The sequence below is a fragment of the Rhipicephalus microplus genome, chromosome 5 (assembly GCF_043290135.1).
Source record: "Rhipicephalus microplus isolate Deutch F79 chromosome 5, USDA_Rmic, whole genome shotgun sequence".
In the NCBI taxonomy this organism is placed as follows: domain Eukaryota; kingdom Metazoa; phylum Arthropoda; class Arachnida; order Ixodida; family Ixodidae; genus Rhipicephalus; species Rhipicephalus microplus.
The window spans coordinates 216,575,843-216,593,421 of record NC_134704.1 but is presented as its reverse complement, the minus strand read 5'-3'; the positions used below and the strand labels follow the sequence as shown (position 1 = coordinate 216,593,421).

The 17,579-nt window shown below is 46.4% G+C and overlaps 1 protein-coding gene across 12 annotated transcripts in view; it reads right to left on the bottom strand.

The window, feature by feature from the left end:
- LOC119173521 (complement factor B) overlaps window positions 1–17,579 on the bottom strand; it is a 1,265,978-nt gene that overhangs the window by 973,524 nt on the left and 274,875 nt on the right. The window lies entirely within an intron of this gene.

Below are 17,579 nucleotides of genomic sequence, written 5' to 3'. Positions count from 1 at the left end.
ACACCCTGGACATCATTTTCCGAAACATATACAGGCGCGCCATAGACCTCCCGATCACGACGTCTAACAAACGTCTTGCAGAGCTGGGCATGACCGAAACGTGCGGGGAACTCAAAGAGGCGCATCTCAACAACCAGTACCTGCGGCTTACCAATTCGCACGATGGGAGATGTCTCTTACGCCGCCTCCACATCTTTTACACCTACAATGCAGAGGAGTGGACCACGATCCCAGAGGACTGGAGTGGAGCATTGGTTATCCAGTCTCTGCCTCAAAACATGGCTAGGGGGACTCACGAAGGCAGGCGAACTGCGCAGGTTATAGCTTTGCAGGGACGCTATGGGTCCCGTCTTAGAGTCTCCTATACGAACGCGCCCGGCCATCACCTGCAGGGGTGGTACACGGTGGCCGTAGTCCATCAAAAACGTGCCTGTAATGACTCACATTACGAGCCACGGACACCACTCATGCGGAGGAATCCGCCATAGCTCTTGCCGCGGGGGACCCCGCATCTCGGTTTATTATTTTTTATTCGTGGAGCGCGTGTCAGAATCTTCCTAAAAATCGTATCACCGTTCGCGCTGCTTGAATCCTTAAGCGCTGTGATTACGTGGCCCACCCGAATACACGTTTTGTCATCCGGACTCCAGCTCACGCAGGACTAGGTGGTAGGACTAGATGCCTCGCAGGACTAGATGCCTCGGCCCGTGCTTTTGATTTCCGGGATCCTCCTCGCCCTTCATCGCCTGATAATCCAGAACCAAATCCCGTAACCTCCTTTCGCGAAATTACAGTGATGTACAAATCGAACAGGCTCCGATTGCCGCCCCTCGCGGCGGGCCTGACTAAGTCTGACGAGCACTGATTCCTGCGCCTTTACACCAACACAGTATTGAGGCCCGGCTATACTTAAGCACTTCAATCCGGCCTTCTCCGGGGAATGCCCGCACTGTGCCCTTCGCTTGCGGATACTTTTCACATGGTGTGGGCATGCCCTTCTAACCCGGCAGTCCCCCCAATCATTTCCCCTACACCCCCTACTCGAGAGAGCTAGGAGGCCATCCTGCTCGGCTGGTCGGCATTGGCGGGCCAAAGAGCCCTCGTGGCCAGGGCGCGTGCCGCCGCAAAAGCCATGGGGATCCCGGACTAGGGACTCTTCATGACCTTGTAAAGGGTCGGCCCTTAATGTCGTCCCTCTCTTTCAAATGTAAATTGTTTCAGTTACAGTTCTAAGTCAAAATGGCGTCTCCGTCTTTGAATAAGCGTGCGCCGCCCTCCAGCTATTCGGACGACTCGTCGAAGAAGCTTGTGTCCAATTTCTCGCACAAATGGCTGTGTAAGAAGGCGTATCAAATTGTGTGTAACGGGTTAACGCGAACACGGTCGTCAGTCGAAACACGAACATAATTGTACTACTTCGCGGAGGATAACAGGAGCACTAGCTTCGGCCACGTAGCGTTCCATTGATTTCCAAAGAAAGTTGTCCCCGAGTATAGCAGACATGTGTAGGAGCGCGAAAACACCTAAAGAGGTCATGACATGGTCAACCGAAATTCTGCGGTTTTCGGCGAAAAACGAAAGTAGAGGGTTGAATATGCTTGTACACGTGTGAAAACTGAACTCTGAACAATTAGTTTAGTAAAAATAAGCCGTAGACGTCTTCGTCTTTAAACTCTGCCCCCCGCCGACGTTTGCCATTTTGCCGTGGCGTGCGTGATGTCCCAAACCGATGGGAGCAGCACCGTCGTCTGCTACCAAACGGCACTTTCGCTACGCGGTGTGTTGCGTAGCGAAAATGCCGTTTGTGTTGCGAGTGCTACTGTGTTGCGAGTGCTGCTTTCCACGTTGTCCGCACGTGTCGCAAGTGTTGCGAAGTGGTACCGGTACCATCTTTATGTCCTCGGTACCATCATCAGCTCAAGATTCGGGCAATCATTCACCAAGCAGCAGAAGCGGCGGCGTCGTGTACGCTGCGCATTTTGATTTCGACTCATCCCCACTAGCTCGAGCGACGAAGAAAGCGTCGAAGACGGGGAAATCCCAGGTGCCAACAAGTATTATGCACACCGTGTACCACCCCCACGTTCCCGAAGTGTTTCAGTGAGGCGGCGTTTTTCGACATCGCGACAATTTTCGAGTTCTAAACAGCTATCTTCGGCGTCTGGGTGCATCCTCCCTGGGTGTATGGCCATTGCGGGTGGTGCTGACATGAGATCAGCTGACTAATGTCTGTCGCGTCTTCTGACCGGGCAAACTCCGCCTGGTCAGTATCCCTCACTAATGATGATTTACCCAATGATATTTTCTTGCGCAGTGGTCTCAGCAGCCTTCCGGTGGCTCTGGTCCCAACAAATGGGGCTTCCATTCACATAAAACACCCAAAAAGCATGCAGGAGGAGCTATGGAAAGTGACCGAACACTTCCAACTCATCACCGAGGTGCGACAGTTCGGCCGTGGGGGTATTCTGTGCTGTTCCCCCGATCAGGCCAGCGTATCAGATATGATAAAATGCTCATCGTTTACCTCTCTCTCGGTGAGCTACTTTGTTCCTCCTCACTTGGCATCTGTGAAAGATATATTTCGTGGGATGGACTTAGCCTATATCAGCCCGAAATTTTACAGATGTTTTCTAAAACAGGCGCGGTGGCAGTCTTTCGCTGTTCACCTTTGCTGGTACTACCAGACCAATAGGGGTCAAAACATGACCAGTGATATATCGAGTCAAAGCGCTATCTCCACCTCCACTACAGCGCCATAAATGCTGGCGTTTTGGGCATAGCCTAAAGGGTTGCCGATGAGTAGAGCGGTCTCAAATGTGTGCACGGTGTTTTGCCTGCGAGTCCACACCAAACGTCCATGCCTCTCAAAAAGGCAATCTGTGGCAAGGCCAGCACGTGAGCCCGCCTGACGCAAACAACTCAACGGCGTCATCCCGCGGCAGCGCCTTTCTGTCGCACAACGCGCAGCGAGCCCCTTCTGCCCACGAGCCCGTTGCAGCAATAGGCGCCTTCCTGTCTGGCGAGTCTTACACAATGCGTGGGGACGTCACTCGTCCTTGGCTGCAACCACGCGCAGCGGCTCCGGATTCGATGAGAAGGACGCGGCCCAGGGGCGACCCCATAGGAAGATTCTGACCTCACGGCCAGCGGCGCTTCTGGTGGGACATTTGGTTACTCAAAGAATCCTCCCGGTGCATATAAAAAAAGCTCTGTGGTGCGTAGCGAGCAGTAGACTTCTGTGTCAGAGAAGAGAGCTCGAATCTTCGAGTCTCTAAGCTGTCGGCCCCAGTGCCGAATTTGTAACGCCTCTGTATATATGCTGTACATAAACCTTCTTCAACTCACCGTCGCCTCGTCAGCTCGTCTATCAGCTCTGCGCAGAAGAAGTCGCGAGCTGGGAAATTTACGCTACCAAACGGCTGGTGACTTTCCCGGCGGAGTTCGAAGCAGTGGCGCCTTTGGGACCGTGTTGGCGTCGCCGTCTTTCGTAACAATGGCGACAGAACTCTAAAAAATGCACAGATCACGGAAGGTTTTGCTGTCTTTTTTGTGGCTCTCACCCATCTGATCATGGCACATGCCCTGCGAGAGCTCAGGAGATACATCTTATAGAAATAATTGACCAAAAACGTTGTTGAAGACGTGAAGCTCAAATTGTCATTGCAGATCGCTCTCGTAGGTACGCTGTTGCTGCGATTCGTAATGACCATGTCACAGACACGTCACTCACAGAAGTGATATTCTCGACTATTGAGAAAACAATGACAAAGTTTAGGAAAACCTTTTTGTGACGCTGACAGAGTCATTTGCTCAAATAGCAAATGAACAAACCACTCAAGTCCTCATTTATGTTAATAATCCAGATGCAGCATCTTTGCCTTCCTAAGTGAAAGAGGTGAATACAAGATTTCTAGAAACATGGTCTTCCAAACCCAGTCACACAATAAAAACACCTGTTGAAGAGTTATAGTTATGAAGATCTGTTCTGTCAGACTGCGACCGTAAAATAATCCCCGTTGAACCTTTAGATTTGAGCTCTCATTCAGGTTCGTGGTTCTCACAAGTAGAATTTGACTAAAAAATTGAAACGGTGGGCGACACCACGAAAACATGGAGTTCTAAAGGCAAAAGAAAAAAATATCAAAAAGAAATACCATCAAAATACGATTTTTGAACTATAGCTTATCGCAGAAGGCAGTGAATGCTGCCGGTATATCGTCAAGATAGGTGGAATAACGATTTTGTAGTGGAATCACCGGTCTAATATTTTTCGCAACTACTGATTTATTTTGCCTTTGCGATCAGCATTCCTAAGATGTTATAGTGTTTGGAGAAACGTGGCTCTCTATAAACTCTATAAAGAAAATCCTTCATCTGATAAACTAGCGAACATTTTGCTTAGACCACCCCTCTAGAGGTGGTGGTTTAGCATTGTTTACCTCTTCGCAAATTGCGCATTGGGTAAAAGTTACAGGTCAAATTATGAATTTAGAAAGTAAAAAGGATACATTCCCTTTTCGTTAGTAAACGCTTATTTTCTGTCATGTGTTCAAAATTCTAGTGTTTTAGATACCATAATTTTGTTTTGCAAAAATACATAATAATGGTAGGAGACTTTCAATTCTTATCACACTTCGTGGGGATTAAGAACAGATATGAGTGCAAAGCGTTTGTGAATTTTGTAGCTAAAAATAATTTACCATGCATTAACAAGCGAACCCCTCCATTGGTGTGCAATGAATTTCATTCTGCGATGGATCTTACTTCTGTAGTCCTAGCCTCATTATTTTTACAAGGTCTACTTTGAACTCGGATACAAATAGCGATCATTTTCCTATATTTGAGCTTGTATGTCCCGTGATATCCGTAATCAGGCAGCCAACTTCTCACATTCATTTCAATACATTTGAACAGACACTTCATCAAAATGAACGAAAGAAAATGAGGAGCGGAAGCCTATTAACTTCAGTAATGTTATAAAACAATCTTTAATTAAAGCTTTATTCACAGTTCAGGTCTATAAACAACATCCTTTGAATCATTCGTGGAACTCTGATTGTTCACGTTATTACAGGCTATTGATTGATATGTGGGGTTTAACGTCCCAAAACCACCATATGATTATGAGAGACGCCGTAGTGAAGGGCTCCGAAAAGTTACCACCTTGGGTTCTTTAACGTGCACCCAAACCTGAGCACACGGGCCTACAACATTTCCGCCTCCATCAGAAATGCAGCGGCCGCAGCCGGGATTCGAACCCATGACTTGTGGTTCAGCAGCCGAGTACTTTAGCCACTAGACCACCGCGGCGAGGTGACGTCATTACAGGCTAAGAAAAGAAGCGCGGCGAAAACTGCTTTATAATTAGTGCTCTAGAAACTGGAGCGATTATAAATACGCACCTGCAGTTTTTAAGCGAACAGTTGTCGCTGCAAATGATAACTATGATAGCCGACGTTGCACGTTCCTTTCAAAGCCTGGCCACGGAAATCACTTTTCAACTTCCTAAAGCCAAAAATTTAATTCCATCATCAACACACCTCTAATCGATAGTCTCAACGCCAAGTGAGTTGCCTACTTTTCTGAAAATTATTTCTTAAGAGCTGGAAAGCCGCTTCATGGCTTCTCAGTTTTGCCACTTGCCCTGTCCTGGTAAAAGCGATGACTTGTAAGAGGTTTAAGCTTTAAAATTAGCCCAAGTAATGAAAATATTGCGCAATTCTGCTCCAGGTCCAGATGAAATAACTGCATCGATAACGAAAATAAACCCTAAAGTAACCCCTCATGATTTACTTGCAATAATTAACCACTCCAATTGACATTGTTTCATTCTGCTTGAGTGGAGAATCACGGAAATAATTCCTTCAATAAAGAAACATATAGCTAGGTTTACTTCGGATAAAATTAGGTCCATTTCACTCACATCTAATCTGGCAAAAACTAATTGAGAGAATTCCACACAGTAGGATAGACAGCTTTTTGGACAAAAACACAATTTTAGGCCCAAGCCAAATTGAACTCAGGCGTGGCTACTTCATTTGGTGTACCCAGGCTGATTTGGAAAGCAGGATACAACTAGCTCGTTTTAAGAAACAGGTTGCTACCCTGGTAACTTAAGAGATTGCAAAAGCTTATGACAGTGTGGAACACAATAAACTAATAAATCCGCTAATGCACGTTGGTTTACCAAATTACTTCGTTGCATGGGTTTACTTCTTTTTAAATGATAGAGAATTTCATTGCTCTCAATCTGGCGTGCCGTCTTTAAAGTATTAACGTTTTAGAGGTGTCTCACAAGGTTCGGTACTGTCACCATTATTATTTAATTTTTTATTGTGCACAATCCCAGTACAACATGATGTACAAGTGTATGTAACACTAGTGACATGACATCTTTTGCGACAGCTGCAGATATATATACACCATATCAGATGCTGCAGTTTTATATGAATGCTCTGGACACATATTTAGACGACAATAATCGATCAATAAACGTCAGAAAAAGTACAACCGTATTTTTCCACTAAGTATTTCAGTGCACATTTCCGTACTTTACAGACAGGACATTATTCCGCAAATGAAATTGATTAAGTACTTAGAACTGACTTGAGTAAAAACCTAAACTGGAGTCCACGTATAGAAAATATGGCAGCTGAAGAAGCACGGGCGCTTGGGATGCTTCGCAGACTCAGCAATAAACGTTCTGGTTTACGTCGTGATGCGCTGGTTATGAAATATTGTATGAATACTCGCCCATTATTCGTGTTTGCCTATGTCTTGTTTTCTGGAGCACCAGCCCACAAAGTTAGACCACTTGTAATACTTGGACGCGAAACGTTACGTTTATGTCTTGGACTCCCTAAATTTGTCGTAGTTATTATTTTATATAAGGAAGAGCTCCTGCCTTTTTTTCGTGCTAGGTTTCTAATACTAGCAGTTAGTAGCATCCTAAAACTATATGCATTCTCACAGAGGAGGTCGCAATATGTTTTCAATAATCAGCCGATTTCCTTTTTACACCATCAGTGGTCTACACTAAGGCGTCAACAATTCATCGTCGTACAGTAGCTTTCGGAAACATTACAAGTTAACCTCCGAGAGTTACTGGTACTAAGAAAACTTATTCAAACAATGGAAATGAAATTTGACAAAGTATTTCCAGGTAATTTAAAAAAATCTGCCGAGTAGATACCAAAATGCCATTTTAAAAGACACCTGGCCAGATACGAAAAAAAAATTGTAATAGCCACTCATGTTTCAGTTTGCGAAGATAAGACAGGAGCCGGAATGGCATCTTTAGTGTTGGATTGGTATTCTTCAATTCGTGTGCACAATAATACACCCATATTTCATGTGGAATTCTTTGAAATTTTTTAAGCATAACGGAAATTGCCGAAATCAATAACAGATGCTATCATAGTTTGAGACTGCCTGTCTGTGTGTAGTGCAGTAACTGCGCCTAATATATCCAATGCTTTAAAACTATCTTTTGTCCTTGCCCCAAGACATTCACCACTCATAAGCTTAGTGTGGATACCAGGGCATGAAAAATTAACCCTTAATGATTATGCAGATTAACTCGCAGTGGCCTCAGATAAGTATGCTGTAATTTTTATATTGCCATCGCTAAGCTTTGTCGCCATGGCACGTTCTGAAAAGTTTGTCACATTATATCATTTGGAAAAGCTTGCTTGGCAACATCTGATTTTTCTGATCTTAGGTACCCGTGCGAAAATTGCTGGTGCTCTTCTAGAATGGCGAAGATATAAATTACGAGACTACAAAGCCAAGTACCTTGCCCCCCCCCCCCCTGAACATTAATCTACACAGGTCTGGTCTGGCACAGTCTCCACTCTGCCTCCACTGCAACGTGAGTAAGTTGCTTCATTATTTCCTTTTAACATGCAGGTTATTTACAAATCAAAGGAAGAGACTGTTATAAGGCCCTCTCCGTAGGTTGGCTCTAAAATTATCCGCTCCAGTGGTCCTTCGCTTTGGAGCAACTGAAAAAAGATTTAGCCACAGGAACCCTTGTGAGGCCATATGAAATTCTCTAAAGGGAACAAAACGAATAGAATGTTAAGCTGAGGCATAAATTGACTGTTTCCGATCACATTAGCTTCCTGGTTATTTCAGTACCTCTAGTTGTTTTACTTCTAATCTATCGTTTACCAATTGGTTAGTTGTTTAAACATTCCTATCTAAATAAACCGGCTGGTAAAACACTTCAATCTCACGAAGGATGCACCGTCTGTTTCGTGGCCGATCTCCCGTAGTGGGTTGCGCCAGGACACTGAAAACCGACCGACCGACCGACCTCGGTGTTGCAGAATACGTTGCTGACGGCCTTCCGCTAAGGTAAGTAGCTTTACTTCAAGTGTGCCAGGTTGAGAAGCGAGCTTAACGATTAGGACGCACTCCATTTGCGAGCACATGGTCGGCACAGCGTCCGGCAATAGCCTTGGCTTTTTCTCTGGTATACCAAATTCGCCGAGATGACACTGGTCATCAGTATGGCTGTCTGCCGTGAAGTGCGCGGAGCACAAACAGATGCGTCACTTGCGCACCAGGCCTTCCTGCGCACGTTTATCTCCCAATCCTGCATTTGGCGGGCTCTTTAGGAAACTTGAAGAATGACACAGTACTCTCTCTTCTCTGTACGCACTGGCACCCCACAGCGCAGCATGGACGACGCGGTAGCATTGCTTCAACCACTGCAAGTCATCCAGTTTCAGTGGCACGTTGAATAATGCTTAGACAACTCGATTGCTAGCGCAGCTGACCATGACACGCGATCGCCCTACGTACTGCACACCATGCAGAAGCTCGCTGAGCAATCGGTTCGTTACGTCACGGCTACCGAGTGCGCCAGCGTCGCCCGACCACGAAGCCACTCACTTGTTTATAAATACATTCGATTATAAATTACCGGCACGACCGAGTGTGCTGAAATTTTGCCAGCTTGTTTGTGAACGTACAAAGGCCAATCCACAAAGCAAAAATTAAGGCCGAAAATTGAGTGTGATGACTCCTTTAAGCTTCGCCAAAGCATGCTACCACTGACCGGCACGTATGCCGGAAACCCAACAGATAATGATCAAAAATGGGAGGTCATTGAAAAAGGCGTAAATGTACATTGAGCAGGCTGTAACGTTACTTTGACTGCGCGATCAACATTGAAGCTAACGGTCATTCTACCGGTGTCAGCGTCTGTGACAGCGTACGCAGTGCATGTTACCCTGAAGAAGCGAATATGCAACAACTGCGAAGACATGCCAAAAATAGTGCAGTTAATATTTCACCGGAAATTCCGCTGTACAACCTCGTAAAGACAATAGATAGAGAAGTCCTTGTTTACATTGGAATGTGACCTCTGAATGCAGTTGCGCAAAATTTGTTGCTGTAGAACAATGGCAACAAAGCGGGAGTATTTTAACAATCAGTGTACAGTGCAAGATAGTCTTCGAATTGACGCTGGACATGCTCTGAGATACACTCTCCGGAAAGTATGATTACGGAGACCAGGTACACGATAGCGAAATATTAGTTATTCAACGTGGCTTTAAAGAATTATTTTAAAATATTTGTTAATTACTGTTTAGACGCTACAATGACGACTGCAAGAGTACTGTAGAGAAAAATAAGGACCATACAGGTCCACAAAAAAAGGACACTTGACATGCTTACTAATAGGTGAGTGCACAAGCATTTGAAATAAAAAAAAACTACAAAAGCGAAATGAAGTCTGTGCGCTTCGAAACAGTTGCAGTATTTCAAAGCATAAGAGTGGTTATTGCTAAAATAAGAGTTGTAATGCACATGTATAAGGCACAGCCGAGCTCGCATGAGCCTAAATTCGGCCCAGTGGTGACACATCGCGCGAAGAGTCTCCAGATTTTGACGAAGCTTCTTGAAGTTGCGTTTCATGCATGCATTTCCCGGGACAGCATTTTCTAATCTTACACAATGGTTCTGTTTGCCATTCTTCCTCGTTGCATTCATGACCTAACACATGGTTTTGATTTATTTCCTGCACGCTCGGCGTTTATTTGATTGTAAATAGATCACTCCACCTTTCCGCTGTCCTCTAGTGGCTCAGTTACTAGTCTGCTGACCCGCAGGTCGCGGAATAAAGTCGTGACAGTGGAGGCTGCATTGTTAATAATTGATACATAAAACTTAACGTCCCGAAACCAACATAACATTATGAAAGACGCCGTAGTAAAGGGCTCCGAAAATTTGACTACCTGGTGTTCTTTAACGTGCACCACAATCTGCGCACATGTGCTTACAGCATTACCGCCTCCATCGGAAATGCAGCCGCCACAGCCGGGATTCGATCCCGCGACCTGCGGGTCAGCAGCCGAGTACCTTAGCCAATAGACCATCACGGCAGGGCGCGGCTCCATTTTCTATGAAGGGGAAGTACTGTAGGCCCTTATGCTAAGATTTCAATGCGCGTTAAATAACCCCAGATAGTCAAAATTTCCGAAGCCCTCTACTACGGCGTCACTCATAATCGTTTGGTAGTTTTGGGACGTTAAAGCTCACATATCGAACAATCATCGCGAAAACTCCACCTCGATCTTTCTCTTGTGTCCAAGAACTTTTGAAAAGCCCACTACCCGCTTAAGCCCAACCACGTTTGTTCTTAGAAGTGTGGCAGCTTGGGCTAGTTGGTATGACATCAAGATAGTTATAGCGCGGGAACAGAACGACGACAAAGAGACATGAAGGACACGAAGGACACGTAGCACGCGTGTTCTTCGTGTCCGTCTTGTCGCTTTGTCTTCGTTCTGTTCTCGCGCTATAACTGTCGTCACGTTTGTTCGTCGTTCACCTCGAGCAGGCACCTATAAGTGCTTGTTACCTAGCCCTCCTATTCAATCCGTTGGCCGCATCGCTACACCAATCACTGGCGCTAATGACGGGCATTGTTAGAGTACTGAATACCAGAGTAACAGATATTCCCGTTTCCGTTACGCTCCTAAATTCTGCATAGGGGTAGCCAAAAGGTCTGAGAAATGCCTAACCTCCCTGTGCTTCCTTTCTTCTTCCCCATCCTCCTAAATTCTTGCCTCCGCCCCCTAGTGTTGTGCTACCAGATGTCACTTGCCCAACTAACTTTTAACACACACGATGGCACCAACGTCGTCACCGTAACCATTCCTGCCAAGGTGAAGTCAGAAAGTTTCTGAATTTGGACGGCGTCATTTTTCGCAGTCGCATCACACCTTTCACCTAAGTGGGTCGATGCCCTCTGCCAGCTTTTGGCCTCATGCAGAGACATTTCCGACTGTCATGATTATGCCTGGTGCCAGACTCAGGCTATAGTTCATCGAATTAAAGATGGTGACTCAACGACTATACACCGTCAGCTTAAATACATGTCTGCATCAGAGGGAGAACTGGTAAAAAGAGAAATGGTGGAGATGTTAGCGAAACACATAATCTAACCATCATCCAGCCCTTAGGCCTCCGACGTTGTAATAACAAAAAAGAAAGGTTGCTCCAGGTTCTTTTGCGTTGATTATCGGCAGCGCAAAGTAATAATCAATAATACGAGTACCTTTTCCCTCGTAATACGATCACGTAGTCGTGACTTGGACGAAAACAGCAGACTCCATGTTCACATGAAATTGTTTTTCAGGCAGAACTTGTGGCCAGAAAATTGAAGGTAAGATTGCAGCAACACGGGCATTCATAGCGGCAAACAGAGCGTCGGCAGGCGGTAAAGTGACAAGCGATGATGCGCGACCACATTTATAGACGGGCCATCAAATATTCTAGCGTTATGGCTAGCGGCAACATAAGCTTCAGAATATTTAGTAATGTTCGCGAAATTGCCATAATCCTGACGAAATAATATACTGTAGTCCCAAAGCTTCTCGAGCAGTGCATGCATGGTTTGCATTGAAGATTACGTACAGCGTAACGGGGTGATCACAAAACTTGCGGAATGAACGTGCTATTGCATTCTTCTGAAAAAAGCATCGTGCCGATGCTATAACATAAAATGAAAGCAAAATTTTAATAGAAGAAAATATGAAAAAACAAATTACGATACAGTAAGAAGGACAGAAACAGCAGAATACACACTATAAGTTTGTCAACGTGCATGAAACGACTTGAGGCGCACGACATGAATGACTTCAGGTCGCGATCATCATCGCTGAAAGTTCGTAATGCCGTTGTGGACAACCTTTTAGTCTAGTGGGTCGAGACGTCGCATTACCCTGTATGGCCTGAAGTACTGTCACAGAAACCTTTTGCTGAGTCCACGCGGACTATTGGCGTCTGTACTCAAAAGCAATCACCGAGCTTGTTTTACACGAAAGGTCGTCGAAGATTGTAATGGCTGCGGTCAGACGTCTGCTGCACAAAAAAAAGAAGTTAACTTCTTTGGCGCAAACAATACGGAAAAAAGGAAAAAGAAGGCGAGGAAAGGAACAGATTGACGCCATTTTTTTTTTTTTTTTTTTGACGCCAAACTAACAACTACTTTATTCTTCACACAGCAACGCATAAATATGCCGAAACCACATACATTGCATGCGCACGCACAGCTTCGTATCGTATACGTAAAAACGAAAAATTCCTAAACCTTAACACATCACACCACACACCTGAATGTACACGCGTGTTGTCATATTACACTTGTAGAACACGATATCTTAACCAAGATGTGTACGCAAAAATTCATATTCGATGGCATGCAAAGAAACGGAAGTATCACTGATACAGTCAGCTCCGCTTTTCTTAATATGATAAGCCTCCAAAGCAAGTCTTGCATCTTCATTCCTGCTCCTGCCCAGAATCATCGTATCATGAAACCGTGGCGAACATCCAATGCAGGATTGCAAGTGAGCAACAAGATGTGCCCCTTTGTCTACCTTGTTAACTATTTTTTGCGCATGTTCCCTAAGACGCTCGTTTATGCAACGTCCCGTTTGCCCGATGTAGATCCTGCCACATACCAGAGGTATGCCATATACCACACAGGTGATGCAAGAAATAAAGCAGACACCGTGTTTTATTTTGCACCCAGTTTTGCTACTACCGCAGGTGCGGGAGCACAACTTCAAGAGTTTGTTGGGCGCAGAGAATACCAAGGAGACCCCATGCCTGTTAGCAACTCTCTTGAGTTGATGTGTGACCTTATGTAAATAAGGTATCACAACAGGCCTGAACGTATCACGTTCACATGTCGCCTTCTTCCTTGTTTTCCTTTTCTGAAGCAGGGCTTCAGCTACGGCTGTCAGCTACGGCTGTTTCTTTCCTCGCCTTCTTTTTCCTTTTTTCCGTATTGTTTGCGCCAAAGAAGTTAACTTCTTTTTTTGTGCTATGTACCAACTAGACCCAACGCAAGTTTTACAGACGTCTGCTGATTCGTGACGCGCAGGTGGTCGATTTCACGAACTTCTGCACGCTCAAGATAGATGGTGATATTGACGTTTATTCTATCTGCGACGTTGGGGAGCATTGCATCGAGCGTCGTTGCCGCGTTCCTTCCGCAGACCAACTTCTACGTCGGCATCTGCGTTGTCTCCTGCATGGCCATGCTGTATGCGAAAGTTACGTACCGAAGAATGGCATCCCGTTTTTTGTGTTCGACGTCGACATGCAGGCCCGGCAGGTCAGCGATTGTCGTGTTTAGCCTCTTCTTGAGAACATTTGCATGTGGGTGGTAGGCGGTGCTGCGGCGGTGGCTTTTCTGGCTATGTCTCAAGGTCACCTGAGTCAAATCAGCCGTGAAGGCCATACCTATACTGATTTTGACTCTCATGAGAACCTATGACGAAGAAAGATGCTCACAACGAAGAACTTGGATACCCCTTCAGGGCTACTTTTCGGTAGCGCCTTTGTTTTTGTGTAGCGGTTGAGTTAGTGAGTAGCTATGACGATCCATTTGTTTTGATAACGTGATGCTGGGTGCGGCCTCGGTAGGTTCATCTCAATTTGTTTGAACGGTCGGCAAGGGGATTCAATCGGCTGAAGAACGCGTGCTGCCCTTGTTGGTGGTGATTAGCGTCACTTAAAGTCTCAGCAGGTTTTACACAGTGAATTACGTCGGCAGTGAGGCGGGGATTTTCTTGTGTCCGTTCCAGTGTACGGGAAAACCCTAGGTGTCCAGCAGTCGGGTCATCAACCAGAGCATCCGTAACGTCTGGACGTAACACTGAAGGTACTGCCATGATGCCGATGGCCCGATGTGGCTTATTTTTTTACCAGAATGCCGTTCAGCAAAAAAACGTCGACAGTCCCCACTCGAATACTTTTGGAATGATCGCACTCGAGGGCATTCCAGAACGCCCTTGATTTCAGGGTCGGCGTTCTGTCACTCGTCAAAGTGATTGACGCTTAAATTTACTAAAAGTAGTCTGTGTCGTCGTTATTCCGTGATGGTGGGTCAACGAGGGCATGCGACAGGCATTCGGCGTCAGAGTACTCTCGATTGATTGTGGGGTATAACATTCCAAAACCACCATTTGGTTATGGGAGACCCCGTAGTGGAGGGCTCCGGAAATTTTGACAACCTGGGGTTCTTTAACGTGCACCCAAATCTGAGCACACGGGCCAACAAGATTTCCGCCTCCATCGGAAATGCAGCCGCCAGGACTCGATCCCGCAACCTGCGGGTGAGCAGCCGAGTGCCTTAACCACTAGACCACCGCAGCGGGGCGTCAAAGTGCTTTCGTCGGGACTTGTAAACGATGGTAATGTCGAATTGCGACCTGGCAGACACCACCATGTGAGGCAACTTTTGAAAGGTCCTTCAGTTACCTAGCCAACAGAGGGCGTGGTGGTCGCTCACAACTTTGAGATGCCTTCCGTAAAGGTAGGGACAAATCTTGAAGCTAGAGGTAAGAATGATACTTGCGCAAATGATGGCAAGGCACTCTTTTTCTCTTGTGGAATAGCTGTCTTCTGCTTTTGATAGCGACCGGCTAGCATAACTGATAACCCTTTATTCCCCATTAGTCTTCTTCACGAGCACGGTGCGGATGCTCATGCTGCATGCGTCGGCGCCGATCTCCGTATCAGCGTATTCGTCTAAACGCGCAAATTTCGGAGGTATCTGCAGTCGTAGTTTCAGTTTCTGAGAGGCTTCAATTTGTGCCATCCCCCATTTGAAGTTGGCGTTGGTTTTTGTGAGTGGCGTTAGTGGCTAGGTTATCTGTGAAAATTCCTTGACGAAACGTAAGTAATAAGCGCACAAGCCGAAAAATTACCGCATGACCTTTTTAACGGTGGGTGGCAGGAAAGCGGTGAAGCCAGCTGTTTTCTGCGGAACTGGGCTGATCATGCGACCCAAAAACAGGCGCTTGTACTCGAAGCTGCATTTCTTTTGCTTCAGGGTGAGTCGAAAACTCCTAATCGCTTGAAGTACAGATTAAAGGTGTTGGAGGCGTTCGTTGAAGCTCGAGGGAAACACAACAACGTTGTCCAAGTAAACGAGGCAAGTATGTCACGTCTAGCCAGCCAGGACGGTGCATGAGTCGCTGGAAAGTCGTAGGGGCCAAGTAAAGATCGAAGGGCATGACCTTAATCTCTAACAGGCCCTCCCGGGTTATGAAGGCAGCCTTTTTAGGTCTCTCTCGTCGACATCTATTTGCCAATAGCCGGTCTTGAGGTTAATTGAATAAAAGTACCTCGCGATATGGAGTCTAACTAGGGCGTCGTCTATCCGTAGAAGTGGGTACACGTCCTTCTTCGTGTTTCGTTCTGGCGGTAGAACTAGACGCAGAAGTGTAAAGTTCCGTCTTTAATAAATAACTGAGACAGTCAAAACAGTTTTTCGATACCAGGTCAAAGCGTAGGCCTAGCCAGCGAAATCAGCGACAACGTCCGGGCCGATCGTCTCGTGCTTAGCACTGACGATGTGTTTGGCGAGCTTTGCATGGCCCACTAGTTCATTACATATTTCCTCTTCGCTGAAGAAGGAGCCAAATAAGTGTTATAAGGTGTCGTGAGGACAAGTGGTTCATGATACGGTTTGATGTGATCCACATGTACGATTTCGCGGCCTCGGCGACGCAGGTCCGCAGTTGCCGTGAGAGGTTCGATTAGCTAGTTGACAGCGGAAGTTTGCTCTACGACGCGATAAGGTCCATGGTACCTGCCGAAAAACTTTGTAGAGGTACCAGAAGCCGCAGTGTGAGGCACCAACGGCCAAACAAGAGAGTTGGTTGAAAACTGGTAGGTAAAACGTCCATCGTCGTGACGAAATTTCTGTAGCCCTTGTTCTTGTCTTGTAAGGGTGCGAGCTCATTGCCGACATTCTTCCGCATACCGAGTGGCTTAAGAAACTGGTGTGCCTTCAAATGGGTCAGGTCGGTTCGGGAGAATGGTGTCGATTGGAAATGATGGTTCTCGACCATAAAGTAAAAAGAAGGAACAAAAGGCTGTCGTCACTTAAGGTGCCGTGCTGTAAGCGTACGTCACGTAGGGAAGGGTAAGATCCCAGTTGGTGTGGTCGGAGGTGACATACATAGAAAGCATGTCGCCAAGAGTGCGGTTGAAATATTCGGTCAAGCCATTTATTTGTGGGCGATATGCGGTAGTACAGCGCTGATTCGCATGACATTCAGCAAGAAGTTTTTGAATAACATCCGCGAGAAAGACGTGGCCTCGGTCGCTCAAAAGTTCACGTGGAGCGCCGTGACGCAGAGCAAAACGTTGCAGCAGGAAAGACGCAACGTCACGTGCCGTCACGGCTGGTAGAGCAACCGTTTCTGCATATCTCGTGAGATGGTCGATCGCTACAATAATCCAGTGACTCCCAGCTGATGTATATGGCAGGGGACCATAAAGGTCTGTTTGAGCCCGGTCGAATGGTCGCGCTAGGCACGGTAACGGCTGCATTGGCGCAGTAGGACGGGTAGGATTGTGCTTGCGGCGTTGCCACTCTGCGCAAGATCAAATGTACTTTTGAACGAATGTGTACTTGCCGCAGCAATAAAATAAAAAACGTAGCCTGTCGTAGGTTTTAAACAAACCGGTGTGTGCACACTGTGAATCAGCATAGAAAGCAGCACATATGCTGGCACGGAGATGCCTGCGTATGACGAGTAGTCATTTGCGGCCGTCAGGGTGGTAGTTGCGGCGACAAAGTGCTCCATCACGAATGGCGAAGTGAGAGGCTTGTCGGGGTAGAGCTCGAGGTGGCTGGTGGGCAAGTGCTTCAGATAGGTAATTCATCTGAGACGCAATCAACGAATCTCTGCACTGCTCCGCAGCCATGTCGATGGGTCCTGATAGTGGAAGGAAGTTGTCTTGGATGGGGACACTTGCAATATCAGTAGAAACTGGCAAACGCAAAAAAGCATCGGCATCAGCATGCTTCTGGCCTGAGCAATAAATGACACGGATGTGGTACTCTTGGAGTCGTAAAGCCCATCGTGCCAGGCGTCCGGAGGGATCCTTGATGGAGGATAACCAGCAGAGTGGGTGGTCGGTAACAACATTGAAAGAGCGGCCGCGCAGATAACGCCGAAGTTTTGTGATTGCCCAGATAATTGCTCGGCAATTTTTCTCAGTTAACGAATAATTTGCTTCTCTTCTTGTAAGAGTGTGGC